Genomic DNA, 10,150 nt, shown 5'->3' on the forward strand with positions numbered 1-10,150 from the left:
AGAGCACTTGATGAGACACACCAAACACTACCTTCTAGGTATACATGCAGTATTGCTTGTGCATGCACATACCTGCACACACACACACCATGACCAGGACAGAACTTCCAGGACCATAGCTGTTACCATGTATACATAAATAAGTGGACCCCAAGAGCCTCTCCTTGTGCTTATTTAAAAAATAGTATTTTAATGAAATGGACTTTTGAGTAGCTAAGTATCTCATCCTAGTTTGCCTGGTACTTCATCAGTTTAGCAGCAGAAGTCCCGTGTCTTCTCAGGTAGAGGGGAAACCCATCTAAACTGGCATTCGGAGGATTTTATCCCATTCACTATTTCCCATCCTTGGTTTAAATTAAGTATGGAAGTCGTGCATCAGGTATGCAGGAGATTAGAAACACAGCAACCCGTCTACCCTGGCATTTTTGACACTATCCTAGTGTCAAGAACAAACTGTATATTTTGTTATTTCTTCTCACTGAATACACAAGGGGGCATTGTAGCCATTCAGTCATGCATTCCCCAAAATATTGATTAAGCACCTAATTGGAGGTGTGATTGCTGCCCAAAAACCTAGCACTGACGATAGTATAGGGTGACAGGAAAGTGAGAAACCCTCTATAATCCGGCAAAAGAAAGAATAAGATATATATTTAAATGAACAAATGCTGATGTTGAACTCACTATATGTCAAGCATGTAATGGGTACCTTTACATTTTAACTCAATGTAATTGAGTAAGCATTCTATGGGACAGTTACTATTATTGCCATCCCAGATTAAAGAAAATGTAGGCAAAGAGAGGTTAAGTACCTTTCTTTCCTGACATCACACAGCTAGTAAGGGGCACAAAGCAGGGTTTCAACCCAGGAAGACCCTCATTGCTTCAGGGTCCATGCACTTAATTTCTATGCTCTGCTTAGGCTCAACAAAAGGGTCTAATCCCTACCAAGAAGTCTGCATGTCCTCAGTCTCTCTGGCCCTGCTTAGAGGTTCTTCCCTAGCCCAGAGGGTCTCAGCCTTGGTTGTACATTAAAATTAACTGGAAAGTTTAAAAAATAATACTGCTTTCCCAGAGTCCCACTTGCAGAGATTTTTGTTTCATTAAGTTGCTTTGGCCTGGGCGTTTGGATGTTTAAAAGTTCGCTGCAGGAATCTTATGCAGAGCTGGGTCTAAGAACAGAAATGGTTAGATCATCACTCTTTAGCAAGCTGGGTTACCTAGTCTTCTAAGCCAGCATGCCTCAAATGTTAATGTGCATTTCTCTCAGCTGAGGACCTCATTTAAATGCAGATTCTGATTCAGTAGGTTTGAGGATGGGGGAACCTAAGATATAATGTTTCTAACAAACTCCCAGGTGGTGCTAAGGTTGCTGGCTCATGAACCACATTCTAAGTATGAAAGATTTTGATCCAAAGTGTGGTCTTTAGACCAGAAGCCTGCAAATCCCCTGCTTGTTAGAAATGCAGGTGCTTGGGCCCCATTCCAGACCTACTGAGTCAGAATCTGCATTTCATATACTATAGAGTTGGAGAAACTGCTCAAAGCCTGAGCTCCTCCTCCTCAGGACTGGGAACAAGTTACAAATGTACTAAGGTATTGTCATCCCTGGGCTCTTCAGAACTTGGACAGTGATTTTCAAGGTCCAGCTGCAAGCAGCCTCACTGACCCCATGTGTGTCTAAATATTATAGGTTTTAATGCTGGCCATCAAGTAGAAAATGTTGGCAAGCCCTGCAGTAATAGAGTCTTACCTCCTCTTTCCCTTATGCCCCAAGCAAGCCTTTACTCAACCTATTGCTCCCAACTGGGCAACCTTTGGTCAGCCTCACCCAATTCCTGAAGGTTCAGCCCATGGTCTAATCCTCCTCCATGTAAACATCCCCATTTCCACATGCCCATTTTAACCTGATGGACATTTTCTTTCATAAAACAAACACTTATAAACCCTTAACATTATTAATTCATCTAATTCATGCTTTACAGTTCAGGAAAACAGGCACAGAGCAGTGGGGTAAGTTGCTCAAGGTCACACAGCTAGTGAGTGGAAGTGTCAAGAAAATAAACTAAGGTAATCTGGGTTCAGAATCACCATACTGAACCACAATCCTATGATTCCTTTCATTATGTGGGACTTACAGATGATTTACTCCAAAATCTGCCTCTATTGTCCCATGACCTTCTTACTCTATGCATCTTTGTGTCTTCTCCTGTCCTCAAAAGGACAAAAGTCATTAGATTAGGGCCCCACATGAATCCAGTATGGCCTTATCTTCACTAATTATAATTGCAAAGATACTATTTCCAAATAAGATCACATTTCAAGGTGCCAGATGGATGTGAACTTTTTTGGTGACTGGGGGAAACACTATTCAATCCAGCACATGAAAGCATATAGATTGTTTCAGGGGAAAAGTATCTCTTCAAAATTCTCAGCCACACACACTTTCAAAATACTATTGAGACCTTGGGACCCGTGACTGACACCCTCTAAATTCATCAGAGGCGCAACCCAGGGAGCAGTTATAAGTTTTGATCAACTGACTGCAATTTCTTCTTCAGCATCAAATGGCATCGTTTTCCACTTCTGCCCAGTGTTCAACATCTGATAGTGCTTGCAGGTTCTCCTGAGAAAATCCATTAGATTGATTTAATGTGTACAATAGGTGCAATCAAACCTGCCATTTTGAAGGTTTGGCAGGCAGCAGGTACAATGACAAACTGTCCCTGATGGAGTGGTCCTGCAGTGCTATGCCAGTGGATAAGTGAAGAAGCAGCTGATGCTCAGCAGAAGCAGCCTACGGCATACAGTATTGCACTGGCAACCTGTGAGGAAAACCCACTTGGATGTCAGAGTTCCTCTATGAAGCATCCAAATAGCTCTTGGATCAGCTAAGAAAGAATCTTGTCAACAGCATCCCAAGGTCATGGCATGGATATTCCAGATCAAGACCAATTGAAGCAAAGTACAGAGGTATATTCCAAATTCAGGAGAAGAACCAAAGAAGACAGTAATCCCACTCAGAAATCCTAGCAAGGGAGCCAGCACATGCCTTGTTTCACACACAATAATGTGTGGGTTTTGAATGAGGCAGTAGCCCAGCAGTAAAGAAGTGGAATAAGAGTAGAAGCTGCTGCCAGGCACAGTGGCGCATGCCTGTAATCCCAGCGGCTTGGGAGGCTGAGCCAGGAGGATTGTAAGTTCAAAGCCAGCCTCAGCAATTTAGCAAAGCCCTAAACATCCCTGTGTTCAATCCCTGGTGAGAGAGAGAGAGAGAGAGAGAGAGAGAGAGAGAGAGAGAGAGAGAGAGAGAGAGAAAGAAGGAGGAGGAGGAGGAGGAGGAGGAGGAGGAGGAGGAGGAGATGATGAAACAAGTGGAAAATTTGGGAAATATGAGTGAAAAAAAATCATCAAAGTGGGAAAAAAATGAACTTGAGGACTCTCCATTCTGGCACTGATGACAAAGTTACTCCCTAGGGTGAATGGTAGTATTACTGAGTACAAGAAATTTAACTCTGGGGGCTGGGGTTGTGGCTCAGTGGTAGAGCACTCGTCTAGCATGCGTGAGGCACTGGGTTTGATCCTCAGCACCACATAGATATAAAATAAAGATATTGTGTCCACCTATAACTAGACAATAAATTTTTTAAAAAGAAATAAATTTAACTCTGTAAAGTGTTTCTAACATAGGGCCCTGAGGAAAGGTGGGTATTTGGACTATTCTAAATTAAACTAACCCATTCTGTCTTTATGACTTTCATCACTGCCATACCTGAAGAGAAAGACAATGAAGGACTTAATGTCCCAGATTGCCAAAGAACCATTTCAGTTCCAATTGTCACAAAGATCTACAAGTAAAGGTAAAATGCAAATTTCTTGATCCCTGTAGCTCAGTGAAACTCTTGGATCTGGCTCACAGTTCTGAAAGCCCAGAGGAACACACAGATGGCCTTTCAGAACAGAGAGCTATAGAAAGCACGGAGAGCTGACAAAATGTCTTGAAGTCATGCAGCACATGTGAGAAAAGACCAGGCACCAGGACTATCATTCATGGAAGGACAGGCCACCTTGTCACTTGTTTTCGCTGTGCCTGAAGATTAAAGAAGCCTGGGATTTTATGCCTTCTTTGCAAGAAGATTCAGCTGGTTATTAAGGTTTTTATGGCATAGCTGAATCGGCAAGTTGCAGAGAAATGATAACCAGGGCCAGGTCAGGGATAAAACCATCAGTATTGAGCATCTCCAGTCAGTGTGACCCCTCCTCCCCCCTGCATCCACTTAGTTATTCATGCAAACATCTATGTGCCAGGATATTTTTTGCCTTCTAAATTCATATAAATTTGAGAGTGAATCTCTAGATCTGGGGGCTCCATATTCCTCATCCAAAAAAGAAGTCCTTAGGCAGGAACAATTACAAAGACAAACAAAAATATATTCATTCACTAAATTATCTGAAGAATAACGTTTTCCCTGGTGGATTTTACTCCCTACCTTTCTTTACTATTCTATTAGAAAATGTTCTTAAGCATAAAATCCTTGGCAGCTACAAGAAAAACACTAAAGCTAACAATAAAAAAAAACCTAACATGATGTTATGAATCGCTTTTCCTTGTAGTCAAGCTGCATGGTTCTGAGAAACCAAAAAGAAAAGTAAGATTCTTGGAAAAAACAAGAGATCAGTTTCATGTATGCCTAGAACAATGATTATCAAGGCTTTTTGCTGACATATCACTAAAATAATTTTGAAATACTGTATATTCTTTTGTACATTGAAAATATGAGGTATAATTAACATAAAATAAAATACACAGATTTTAAGTGTTTCTTTCCTGTGAGTTGCAGTCATTGAGTAACTACCTTTAAAAACAAGACACAGAACATATCCACACCCCAAACATGCCCTCATGCCCCTTCCAGGCAATTCCCCACACATTTCCAGTCTCTCACTCTAGATTATATTTTCCTTTAAACATCTTTAATTTGACATCTAAATTTTTAAAAATACATTTAATTATTTACAAAGGAAAAAAAATGATTTGCTCAGTTTTCTATAGTTCCTTGGCAAGGAATAGCTGAAAGTGAATATTGGAACTACCTCATGTATTGCTTGTAGTTTGCTACATATGGAATTTTACTTAAATATGCCTAGCTCCCACAGTTTGGGTCCAGGTATTTGCTGAATTTTTGTTCTCTTTATTATGTCCTGAATAAAATAGCCCTATCAGGGTGGTAAGAACATTTGCAACCATGAGTCTGGTGCTCAGAGTGAGCCAATCTAATCAATGGTGCCCTTTCTAGAATGCTGCCAAGGGAAAGGAAGTAGGGAAGTGCTACATTTGTCCCTTCAGTTGGCATTTGTCATACCCTGCCTTGAACCACTGGATAACTGTCTGTGAATGGGATGTTTTCTCTCCCGGTTAGATTGAGTAAGGGAACAAAATTTGGAACTAGTGGCCTGGGTAGAAAACTCAATTCTGCCATCATTGTGTGATCAGAGACAGATTCTTCAAATTTTCAGAGCCTCTGAAGACTCTGATACATAGGACTGGAACCTACCTTACTGGGTTGTTGTGAGGAAAATACTATGCAAGAAAAAAGTACTTTACAAAATGTTAAATTTTTTAATGTTAAATTCTTCTCAGTGGGACTTTACTAATCTTTTAAATAGGAACAAATCTTCATACTTTTTTTTACAGAGACAAACCCACATAATTACAGTTATTCATATTAGACAAAGGACCAAAAACAAACATTGGAGAAAAGATAGCCTCTTCAACAAATGGTGCTGGGAAAACTGGAAATCCACATGTAACAAAATGAAAATAAGCCACTATCTCTCACCATGCACAAAACTCAACTCAAAGTGGATCAAGGACCTAGGAATTAAATCAGAAACCCTGCATCTAATAGAAGAAAAAGTAGGCTCAAATCTCCATCATGTCAGATTAGGCCTCTCCTATTCCTTAAAAAGACTTGTACAGTGCACGAATTAAAATCAAGAATCAATAAATGGGATGGATTAAAACTAAAAAGCTTCTTCTCAGCAAAAGAAACAATCAGTGAGGTAAATAGAGAGCCTACAGAATGGGAGCAAATCTTTATCACAAGCACATCAGATAGAGCACTAATCTCTAGGATATATATAAAGTACTCAAAAACCTTAATACCAAAAACCAAATAACCCAATCAATAAATGGACCAAGGAACTGAACAAACACTTCTCAGAAGAGGATATACAATCAAAAAATATGTGAAAAAAATGTTCATCATCGCTAGCAATTAGAGAAATGCAAATCAAAACTACTCTAAGATTTCATCTCACTCCAGTCAGAATGGCAGCTATTATGAATACAAACAACAATAAGTGTTGGCAAGGATGTGGGGAAAAGGTACACTCATACATTTCTGAGGGGATTGCAAATTGGTGCAGCCAATCTGGAAATCAGTATAGAGATTCCTTGGAAAACTTGGAATGGAACCACCATTTGACCTAGCTATACCACTCCTTGGTTTATACCCAAAGGACTTAAAACACCATATCACAGGGACACAACTACATCAATGTATAGCAGCACAATCCACAATAGCCAAATTGTAGAACCAACCCAGATGACCTTCATACTTCTTTTAACCCTCACTAAACATTGCATGTAGGGGTTCTCAAGAAAAACATGCTAACTGAATGATATGTGTACAATAAATAACAATAAGGAGTTATAAATGTTATTGTTTAAAGAGTCTAGAATTTATAAGTTAAATGTCAACGCACACATATGAATATAGATTTCCTACTTCTGCTTCCATACATAAAGTATGAGAAACAAGCCAGATTCCATTGACAAAGGAGAAATCTTCAAATTTGTATCCTTTATTAATTTGAAGATTTGTATGTAAAATTGTTACCACTCATTCTTTTCCCACCAGGAAGGTTAAGTAATAGCATATAGTGTCACCAATCTCTCTCTCTGGAACATCTATTTTCTATCATTAATCACAATTGCAATTCTCCTGAGAATTGTGTCAAACATTTTACACTTATAGAAATGATAGAGCTAAGAACAAATATGAAGTTCTAATAAGAGTAATCCATAGCTGATCTTATGAGTTTGGGTAATTAATTAATCCCACCTAGAAAATCATTACTAAGGATTCTCAATGAGCCAGGTATTCAAACAGGAATGGGATACAAAAACAAGATGACAAAGGGGGTGCTGGCCAAGATGGAATAATCCCTCTATATGTCCTAATCTCCTCACCAACTACAACCTAACGTCCGGATAAGATACAATGCAGCAACCAGAAACAACTGACTGGGGCTGTAAAGTAAATAATAGCAGCCAGTTTGGGAATGGAAGTCAAAACTTGATGATGTCAATATGATGGTGAGTTTATTATTTTAGGGTTTTTTCTCCTTCTTTATCTTCCAGATTTGACCACAAAGTGGCCTAAAGTATAGCTGTACAAGTGATTCCATCCACCTTGTGGCTGTCCCTCCACTAGGTCTTCAGCCCTCTCTCTCACAGGGGAAGACTCTATGAGAGAATTTTATGGGCAAGGCCTGGAAGCAGTGCACATCATTTCCACCCATGTTCCAAGTGGCAAGGATTCAGACCTGTGGGCATCCTTATCTACAACAGAGATGGGGATAGCCTCACTATGTTGCCAAGAGGAAAGTAAAATAATGTACAGATACTTGTCATCACTAAAATAGTCTGGGTCATTGAAGTGCTTTGATAGAAAAAGGGTACACAGGGAGACTTGTGAACATAAGGAAATTCTAAATCAAAATGGAGACAGAGACCAGAGAAGGCTCTCTGAAAGACAGGAAGTGAGTTTTAGAGAAAAGATCATAGCCTGTACAAAGATACAGAAGTAGGAAACATACTGATGAATTTGGGAGACCCTGAATGGTTCCCTCTTCCTTGGGCAATGGTTGCCTGTAGAGAGAGGTGGGAGCTGAGCTTGGAGAGGGAGGTGGGGTCCAAGATTAAATCCAGACAATGCTATAGTATCATTGATGGATTCTAAGCAGAAGCACAATAGAATCTTGTTTCCATTTAGAAAGAGGTTGGTAGTTATGTGAAGGGTGAATGAAAGCAAGAATTAGGGGACTTTTGCAATGGTCCAGGCAATGAGCAATTTGGGCTTGAAGTAAGCATTTAATGCAGTTATGGCATCAGATATGAGATCTGACACGTTCATGAGTCAAAATCTATAGAATTAATTGCATATGGTAAATGAGATTAAAGGAAGAGTCAAGGAAAATTCCTTTGTTTCATTTATTTTTTGGTTTATTCATTCATTCAACAAATATTTATTGAACATCCTCATAGAGTTTGCATTCTGGTGAAAATTTTTAAAACATTACAAGCAAATATAATTTATTGTGTGATTTAGTTTGTCATTGTTTAGCAATAATATGTTGTGCTTATGAGATTCTTGTAGGACATCTGTGTAGAAGTTAAAATTTAACTGGAAGTTATTTCTATAAATTTATTCCTTGAGAGAGAAGCCTTGGCCACAGATGTGGATTTGGGAGTCATTGGCATATGGATAGTTACAAGTGACAAAAAAAGAATCCAATATGAAATAGTGCATACAAAAATGGAGTTGGGTAGTTGGAGGTGTAGCTCAGTGATAGAGGGCTTGTCTAGCCCTGGGTTCCATCTCCAACACAGAAAAAAGGAGAGAAAAAAGAAACTCATTGGCTTAGGACACCAAAAAATTCCAGGTGTTATTTCTTAGCTCCAGGCAGAGCTGGATCCAGGGGTTTAAATGATAGTTTGGGTTTCTGTCTCTTTTTTAATTTTTTGGACTCTCTGGGGCATGATAGCCTTTGGAAATCCCAAAGTCCCAATTCACATCTACTTGTTCAACAAGCCCAATAGAGAGTTGTATTTTTTGTTTGTTTATTTGTTTCCTGTTAGGTTCAGCAGAAAAGTCTCAGGGAAGACTGTGATTGGTAGAGTGGGGGTTATATAACTGTTCCTGAACTAAGTTCTGTGACCTGGAGGTAGAGTATCCAATGTGCCATGCCTGGGTCATGGATCCAAACTTATGGCCATGAATGGGACCAGTTAGTGACACAAAAAAACCATAGGTATGCTACACTGGGAAAGATAAATTCTGGTACTGCAAGGGGGAAAGAAATGTTAAGCTGGCAAAGACTAGGCTGAATATCAGTGAGGTCAGCCTGGGAGTAGATACAGAATGAGAAGAATCAAGAGCTGATGTCAAAATCCTGGGAAGCATGATACTTAGTAGTTGAATGGAGAAAGCTGATCCTGTAAAAGAGACAGAGAAGGAGTGGCCAGAGAGGCAAGAGGAGATCCTCCTGTGATGTCCCAGAAACCAACTCAGTGAGTTTCTAAAATGACAGAGTGGTCAACTTTGTCAGCAGTCACAGTGCAGTCTGTGAAAACAAGGACAGGAGGAGATGTGTTCCAAGATCCTTCCCAGAGAAGGCTATGAGATTATTTATTGCCCCTCATACAATGGGAGGTAACATTAAAGAGAAGCTGGGAAGCTGACTAAATCAAATAGTTCTAAATGTCCTGGCTTCTCAAACTAAGGTTCTCTCAGAGGATCAGAAAAGTCATGGGATGAATTTGAGGCATCTCTTTTGATCTTGAATCTAATGCAAAAATTATGAGGGATCACATTACTTCTATAATAAAAAATACTATTATATGATGTAGGATGCAAACTACATGAGGTTCTTAAGATACAACATTGAACTTGAAATGTACTTGAAAGTAGACACCTTCAGACTTTGCTCCCAGAGTTCCCTACAGTGAGCATTCTTGCTCCTCTGGTCTTTGCACAGAAAAGAATGAGAAAGATGGCTGTTTGCTATTTGAGATTTTATCTGTTGCTCTATGGGCAAAAAAATCTAATGGCAAGGGTGTTTTCATACAGACATGCTTATAAACAGTGATAACATTTGCTAGCATTGTGAAGTACTTACCACATAATAGGCACTATTCAAAGTGTTTGACCTCAGTTCTCCTCATAATACCCCACAAGATGGGTGCTATTATCATTGCTCCTGTTTTAAATATAAGGAAGCTGATGCACAATATTAAATAGTTTACCAAAGTTAGACAGCTCTGGATTCAAATCTAGAGAGCCTGGATTTTGAGCCAGTGTTT

Source organism: Spermophilus citellus, assembly GCF_964194105.1.
Source record: "Spermophilus citellus genome assembly, chromosome: X".
Classification (NCBI taxonomy): Eukaryota; Metazoa; Chordata; class Mammalia; order Rodentia; family Sciuridae; genus Spermophilus; species Spermophilus citellus.